Raw genomic sequence first — 8,883 nt, forward strand, 5'->3', positions numbered from 1 at the left:
GTCATTATTAAAGTTCACATCACCACCTTGCACACACACTGTACCTGCTTGCTGTGTCATGGCTGATGGTGGGATCAAACTCCCTCCTGGTTGTTGCAGACTTTATGGTGAATCTTCCTCTCTCCACAGGTCTCTCTTTCATAGGGCGAGGAACGGTATCCATCTCCTCATCTGAGGAATCCGCAGAAAAATGGAACTTTCTTCCATCCAGAGGGGATTCCAGCTCAGCGACGAACTCCAACATCCCAGTACCCCCTTCAACCTCCTGCTCAGATGTTCCACATTGCTGCTGCAGAGAGAGGGAGACAGAGGCCTCTACCATTGGGGGCTCAGCAGATGTCTGAGGTGTTGAAGAGCTGGGCTCATCCTCCGGGCCCACTTTCTCACTCTCTGCTGACTCTGTCGGTACCTGAATCTCCTCACTGACTGGGTCACTCTCCATGCTGGAAACGGCTCCTCTCCTCATACGGCTGAAACGTTCCTCATTCCTGTATTTCTCCTTAAATGCTTCACTGCTTTCCTTCAGAGAGCTCACCAGCTCTTTCTGCTTCCTCAAAGCTTCAATTCAGGCCTCAGAGCCGGTCTCTTCTTACTGTAGAGTTTGGCACAATACAACTTTTTCTTTTTAAATTCTACTTTTAAAGCTGCCAATTTCTCCTCCTCTTTCTCAATCCTCGTCAGCTTTTCAACAGTCCTCCGTCTAAAGGTGGACAGGGATTCATCTCTCCTTGGGCCGAGCTCCATGTCTTCCATAGACTGAGACCTAATCTCAGGCCTCCCCATGAGCCAGCATCCCTCCTGGGGCAGAGAAGCCACTCTAGCCCCTGGCTTCTGGAAGCACAGGAGCAAAGGAACCAGCAACCTCACACCTCGCTGCCAAGGAGTAGAATGGCAGTTTCCCACCATCCCTGTGCTGAGTTCCTAGGCCTGTACCCCCCCTGTGTCCATTATGAGGGGGTTCCCACCATCCCTGTGCTGAGTTCCCGGTCTGTACACCCGCTGTGCCCATTATGAGGGGTTCCCACCATCCCTGTGCTGAGTTCCCGGGTCTGTACACCTGCTGTGCCCATTATGAGGGGTTTCCACCATCCCTGTGCTGAGTTCCCGGGTCTTTACACCCGCAGTGCCCATGATGAGGTGTTCCCACCATCCCTGTGCTGAGTTCCTAGGTCTGTACCCCCGCTGTGCCCATTATGAGGGGTTCCCACCATCCCTGTGCTGAGTTCCCGGGTCTGTACCCCCGCCGTGCCCATTATGAGGGGTTCCCACTATCCCTGTGCTGAGTTCCCGGGTCTGTACACCTGCTGTGCCCATAATGAGGGGTTTCCACCATCCCTGTGCTGAGTTCCCAGGTCTGTACACCCGCAGTGCCCATGATGAGGTGTTCCCCCCATCCCTGTGCTGAGTTCCCGGGTCTGTACCCCCGCTGTGCCCATTATGAGGGGTTCCCACCATCCCTGTGCTGGGTTTCCAGGTCTGTACACCCGCTGTGCCCATTATGAGGGGTTCCCATCATCTCTGTGAGGTCTCTGGTAGGGGGGCGGTGTATAGAGGGGAGATGAAGCCACGTCCTTTTCCCTCTCTCTGTATATTATTATTTGGGTCACACACATTGGGTATCTGCCTCTCTCTGTATATTAGTCCTCAGGTATGACATTGGACCTGCCGTCCACTCACCAAAGGGATTGGTTGTTCCCGTCTCACAGCGTCCCGGATCGCACATGTGTGATTATATGGAGGCATCGCCCTTCCTGGGAAAACAAAGGAATCAGATAGAGAAAAACATACAATATCTGCAATCATTATCACCCCCCCTCCCTTCCCCCACTCCCATCCCCCCATCCCTCTCTCTTTTTCCCCCTGTCCCTCTCTCTGTATCTCCCTCTCACTCTCTCCCCCTCTCCCATTCCCCCATCCCAATCTCTGTATCCCCCTCTTTCTGTATCTTCCCCCCTTCCCCTCTTACCCCCTCTCTCATCCACCCACCACTCTCTCTTTATACCTCCATCCCTCTCTCTGTATCTCCCCCCTCACCCATCCACCTGTTCTCCTCTCTTTATCGTCCTGTCACTCTCTCCCCCCTCTCGCTTTATACCCCCCTGTCCCTCTCTATTCCCCCTCCTCTCCCATCCCCTCACCCCTCTCTCTTTATCCCCCCCCCCGTCCCTCTCTCTTTATCCCCCTTTCCCATTCCTCTCTCTTTATACCATCCCATCCCTCTCTACCCCCCTCTCACTTTACCCCCCTCTACCATCCCTGTCTTTATCCCCCCGCCCCTCTCTCTTTATCCCCCTCTCACTCTCTCTCTCCCCTCTCCCATTCGCTTTTTCTTTATACCCCCCATCCCTCTCTATCCACCTCTCTTTATCCACCCCTCACTCTCTTCCCCCTCATTCCTCTCTATCTCCCTCCCTCTCTCCTTTCTCTCTCTCTCTCTCTCTCTCTCTTTATCTCCCCCATCCCTCGCTATCCCCCTCTCACCCCTCTCTCTTTATACCTCCCTGTCCCCCTTTCACCCTATCCCTCCTCTCCCATCCCTCTCTCTTTATACCTCTCTATCCCCCTCCTCTCCCATCCCCCTATCCCTCCTCTCTTTATCAATATATCTATATAGAATTACATGGGTGATACAGGACACATATAGGGGAGTATACTCCCCTCTCACACTCTCTCCCCCCTCTCCCATCCCCCTCTCACCCCCATCCCTCTCTCTTTATCCCTCTATATAGGTGTGGATAGGTATGAAATCTTTCTATATACAGTATATAGAATTACATGGGTGATGCAGGACACATATAGGGGGATATACTCCCTTCTCACACTCTCTCCCATCCCCCCCATCCCTCTCTCTATAGGTGGGTAGGAGATCTCTCTATATACAGTATATAGAATTATATGGGTGATGCAGGACACATAAGGAGTATATACTCCCTTCTCACACTCTCCCATCCCCCCATCCCTCTCCCTTTATTACCCTCTCTCTGTCTATAATATATATATATATATACACGGGGAAGAATATAGGGAGGTATATGGGTTGGAATATAGGCAGGTATACGGGGAGGAATATAGGTAGGTATACGGGGAGGAATATAGGTAGGTATACGGGGAGGGATATAGGGAGGTATACGGGGAGGAATATAGGGGAGGTATACAGGGAAGAATATAGGGAGGTATACGGGGAGGGATATAGGGAGGTATACGGGGAGGAATATAGGTAGGTATACGGGGAGGGATATAGGGAGGTATACGGGGAGGGATATAGGGAGGTATACGGGGAGGAATATAGGGAGGTATACGGGGAGGGATATAGGGAGGTATACGGGGAGGAATATAGGGAGGTATACGGGGAAGAATATAGGGAGGTATATGGGTTGGAATATAGGCAGGTATACGGGGAGGAATATAGGGAGGTATACGGGGAGGGATATAGGGAGGTATACGGGGAGGAATATAGGGAGGTATACGGGGAGGGATATAGGGAGGTATACGGGGAGGAATATAGGGAGGTATACGGGGAGGGATATAGGGAGGTATACGGGGAGGAATATAGGGAGGTATACTGAGGAGGTATACGGGGAGGAATATAGGGAGGAATATAGGGAGGTATACGGGGAGGAATACAGGGAGGAATACAGGTAGTGATATAGGGAGGTATATGGGGAGGGATATAGGGAGGTATCTCTATATATAAAGTGTATACAGATAAATATTATAGATATCCCCCTCCCCCGGTACACATTGTATAGGAGAACCCCTCCCCCATATAGAGTGCAGCCAGGCGATGGGCACACATACCTGGATACACTTCCCTATGGATGGGCTGCAGGATCTGGGAGAGGGGCGGGCTCTGCAATGCATGCTGGGAGAGGAGAAGTGAGGCATGATGGGAAATGTAGTCTGTGTCTGATCTCCACAGAATTCCCAGCCTCCATCGCTCTGTATGAGGAGAAAGAGAGAAATCCAGGAGGAAATAAATATCCTACTCTCCGGAGGAAGAGGAAATCTAATATACAAATCTACACCTCAGAAATGGAGAAAGATCTGGGAGTCTTGGTCGATGATAGATTAGGCAACAGCATGCAATGCCAAGCGGCAGCTGCCAAAGCCGGTGTAACGTTAGAATTCCATACCCTCGTCACTTCCTGTCCGAAACAGCTGAGCAGCGTAACAGTGCGCATGCTCAGAGCCCCGAAAACACCATTGAACAGCTGTGAAGTTGAGGAGTGCGCATGCTCGGAGGGAATGGAATTATAACGGAAGTGTGTAATGTTATACTTGCGGCGGTTACATAAAAACAGTTTGGCTGCAACATCAATCATCTCCTATCCCTGTCACTTCCCTGATGTCGGCTGGTAAATATATAAGCGGCGGCGGGTGTATGAGATGTAAATGACGGAGATGTCGGCTCCGTGATCCCCTTTTATATTTATTACCCGAGATGAGGGAAGTGAGAGGGGAAGGAGCGGAGATGACTGATGTTGCAGAGGAGCTGTTTTAATGTAACCGCGGCAAATGTAAGTACCGTGAGAAATCCATACCCTCCGTAGCTGCACCGGAAGTGACGAGGGTATGGTTTTCTCACGGAACACCGACAGAATATTAGCATGCATAAAGAAAGGGATGTATTCCAGAGATAAGACTATAATCCTTCCACTTTATAAAACTCTGGTCCGACCACATCTGGAGTATTCTGTCCAGTTCTGGTCGCCAGTCCTCAGGAGGGATGTGTTGGAGCTGGAGAGAGTCCAGAGAAGGGCAACTAAACTAATTAGGGGATTGGAGGACCTTAATTATGAAGAGCGGCTGCAATCGCTTGATTTATTCTCCCTGGAGAAGAGACGTCTGAGAGGGGACATGATAGCAATTTTTAAATATCTCAATGGGGATCTCAGCTTAGAAAAAAAGCTGTTCAGTTGAAGGGATTGCATGAGGACTCGAGGGCATACAATGTGATTAGAGGAGAAGCGTTTTAACCTCAGGCAACGTGGGGGGTTCTTTACTGTTAGGGCTACAAGATTGTGGAATTCTCTACCACAAGAGGTGGTTTCTGCGGGTAGTATGGTGGCTTTCAAAAGACTATTAGACTTACATCTCAAGGATCAGAACATTCGGGGGTATGTGAGATGATTGCAGCCACACACACCTACACAGGGGGAACTGGATGGACTATTGTCTTTATTCAACCTCACCTACTATGTAACTATGTAACCTAATATACAATTCTATACTACAAATCTCCTCCTAATATACAATTCTATACTACAAATCTCCTCCTAATATACAATTCTATACTACAAATCTCCTCCTAATATACAATTCCTACTTATATAGAGAGTCAGCCTTAGAGCAATTCCATCTACTTCAACCAATAATTCACATACACCCCTATATACACACACCTATATACACACACCTATATACACACACACACACAATCCTATATACACACTCCGATATACACACACTTATATACACACACTTATATACACAGCTCTATATACTACTAGGGATCAACCGATTATCGGCAAAGCCGATATATCGAGGGCTGATATGCACTTTCCCCGATATATCGGAATCGGCCTTTTGATTTACCGATATTGCTGATATTTCGGAAAGTGCTGTACCGGAGTGATGTCTGCAGCTAGAGGCATCACCCCGGTACCGGTGTCCATAGCCGACGGTCGGCTGTCTTGCAAGGACAATCGATGCGGCTGAGAAGCCGCTCGGCTGTCATTCCAAGGAGCGGGAAGGGATGTCCCCCCACCCCCCCCCCGCCACCTTCCGCAGCTCGTCCGGGTCTTCTCTCCCACCGGGAGACCCGGGCATCCTACCTTCACCGCCGCCGTCTGACCAGGTCTCCATCTGCACCGCCGCCATCTTTCATTTCTTAGAATTTGGTGCCGCCGAGTACCTGGAAGTGATGTCATGACATGACTTCCGGGTACTGGCGGCGCCGAATTCAAAAACTTACAGCATTCAAAACAGCCGAACTTGGCGTTTTGAATGCTTTTAAGTGCAGAGGAGGGTTTTGGGGTCTTTTAGACCCCCCAGATCCCTCCACCACAGTACCTGTAGACATTAAAAAAAAAGAAATAAATTTAATGTCCAAAAATATCGGCCGATACCGATATCCGATGACCAAAATATCAGTATCGGTATCGGCGGTAAAAAAATCGATATCGGTCGATCACTACTATATACACACACCTCTATATACACACTCCCATATATACACTCCCATATATACACACCTTCTCGGATCTTCTCACACTTTTCCCGACAATCGGGGAAGAGAGACGGTGATCGCCGCCTCTCCTCCTCCAGCCCAACTCCCGCTGTGTCTAACATAGGCGTGCGCACGGGGTGTGCCGGGTGTGCCCAGGCACACCCTAATCACCCTCGTGCCCGCCATGTCCGCCGCCCGCCGCTGAGTCTGCTCTGCTGGCTGCGGCTCTCTTCTGCCCCTGGGCTGACTCATTTGGCGCTGCTCAGCTCCAGACTGAATCTGAGCCAGCGCCGCCCACTGTGGAGGGGGAGACAGGCGTGCCGGAGAGGGACTGTCGGGTCTGGGGCTGGGGGAGGGACTGCCTGTGCAGCGGCCGCCCAGCGCAGTCAGCGCGGGAGAGAACCAGGCAGGACTCAGGAGGAGGCAGAGCAGAGAACGAGCAAGCCGGCCGCACGGCGAGTCAGACTCAGCAAGCAATCATCCATCACCCATCAGCATTCTGCAATAAGGAGGGGGAGAGAGGCCAGAGAGAGAGCCTGAAGTGAGTTGTGTGGAATTATTGTTATTATTTTTTTTTTTACAGATCACTGGCACTGGTCACTCAGCATTGATGGGGGCAGCTGGTCACTCTGCATTAAAGGGGGCACCTTGGTCACTCTGCATTAAAAGGGGCACACTAGTCACTCTGCATTAAAGGGGGCACACTAGTCACTCTGCATTAAAGGGGGCACATAAGTCACTCTGCATTAAAGGGGGCACACTAGTCACTCTGCATTGATGGGGACACGCTGGTCACTCCGCATTGAAGGGGGCACGCTGGTCACTCCGCCTTGAAGGGGGCACGCTGGTCACTCAGCCTTGAAGGGGGCACGCTGGTCACTCCGCCTTGAAGGGGGCACGCTGGTCACTCCGCCTTGAAGGGGGCACGCTGGTCACTCCGCCTTGAAGGGGGCACGCTGGTCACTCAGCCTTGAAGGGGGCACGCTGGTCACTCCGCCTTGAAGGGGGCACGCTGGTCACTCCGCCTTGAAGGGGGCACGCTGGTCACTCCGCCTTGAAGGGGGCATGCTGGTCACTCCGCCTTGAAGGGGGCACGCTGGTCACTCAGCCTTGCAGGGGGCACGCTGGTCACTCCGCCTTGCAGGGGGCACGCTGGTCACTCTGCCTTGAAGGGGGCACGCTGGTCACTCTGCCTTGAAGGGGGCACGCTGGTCACTCTGCCTTGAAGGGGGCACGCTGGTCACTCTGCATTGAAGGGGCCACGCTGGTCACTCCGCCTTGAAGGGGGCACGCTGGTCACTCTGCCTTGAAGGGGGCACGCTGGTCACTCTGCCTTGAAGAGGGCACGCTGGTCACTCAGCCTTGAAGGGGGCACGCTGGTCACTCCGCCTTGAAGGGGGCACGCTGGTCACTCCGCCTTGAAGGGGGCACGCTGGTCACTCCGCCTTGAAGGGGGCACGCTGGTCACTCAGCCTTGAAGGGGGCACGCTGGTCACTCCGCCTTGAAGGGGGCACGCTGGTCACTCCGCCTTGAAGGGGGCACGCTGGTCACTCCGCCTTGAAGGGGGCATGCTGGTCACTCCGCCTTGAAGGGGGCACGCTGGTCACTCCGCCTTGCAGGGGGCACGCTGGTCACTCTGCCTTGAAGGGGGCACGCTGGTCACTCTGCCTTGAAGGGGGCACGCTGGTCACTCTGCCTTGAAGGGGGCACGCTGGTCACTCCGCATTGAAGGGGCCACGCTGGTCACTCCGCCTTGAAGGTGGCACGCTGGTCACTCTGCCTTGAAGGGGGCAAGCTGGTCACTCTGCCTTGAAGGGGGCACGCTGGTCACTCTGCCTTGAAGGGGGCACGCTGGTCACTCCGCATTGAAGGGGGCACGCTGGTCACTCTGCCTTGAAGGGGGCACGCTGGTCACTCTGCCTTGAAGGGGGCACGCTGGTCACTCTGCCTTGAAGGGGGCACGCTGGTCACTCCGCATTGAAGGGGCCACGCTGGTCACTCCGCCTTGAAGGGGGCACGCTGGTCACTCTGCCTTGAAGGGGGCACGCTGGTCACTCTGCCTTGAAGGGGGCACGCTGGTCACTCTGCCTTGAAGGGGGCACGCTGGTCACTCCGCATTGAAGGGGGCACGCTGGTCACTCTGCCTTGAAGGGGGCACGCTGGTCACTCTGCCTTGAAGGGGGCACGCTGGTCACTCCGCCTTGAAGGGGGCACGCTGGTCACTCTGCCTTGAAGGGGGCACGCTGGTCACTCTGCCTTGAAGGGGGCACGCTGGTCACTCCGCATTGAAGGGGGCACGCTGGTCACTCCGCATTGAAGGGGGCACGCTGGTTACTCTGCCTTGAAGGGGGCACACTGGTCACTGTGCATTGATGGGGGCACACTGGTCACTGTGCATTGATGGGGGCACACTTTAATACCGCTTAAAATGTTTGTTTACATTTATTTATAAAAGTGTGTGTATATATTCATATATATATATATATATATATACATACATACACACACACCCATATATACACACGCACACATATATACACACGCACATGTGTTTGAGCTTTGGTTTGAGGTGCACACCCTAATGCCATAGGCTGCGCACGCCTATGGTGTCTAAACAGCGGGAGCGAGCCTCCGGCGGCACGCGTGCGCCACC

The 8,883-nt window shown here is 53.0% G+C and overlaps 1 long non-coding RNA gene across 1 annotated transcript in view; it reads right to left on the reverse strand.

Annotated features, from left to right (window-relative positions):
• Positions 1 to 1,755, reverse strand: part of LOC309543595 — a 30,261-nt gene extending 28,506 nt beyond the window's left edge. Inside the window, exon 1 of the long non-coding RNA XR_014224803.1 lies at positions 1,678 to 1,755. This is a non-coding gene — a long non-coding RNA (uncharacterized lncRNA). The remainder of the gene's footprint in view (positions 1 to 1,677) is intronic.
• Positions 1,756 to 8,883: the final 7,128 nt, after the last annotated feature.

The sequence above is a fragment of the Pelophylax lessonae genome (genome assembly GCF_965119305.1).
Source record: "Pelophylax lessonae genome assembly, contig: HAP1_SCAFFOLD_261, whole genome shotgun sequence".
Taxonomy (NCBI): Eukaryota; Metazoa; Chordata; class Amphibia; order Anura; family Ranidae; genus Pelophylax; species Pelophylax lessonae.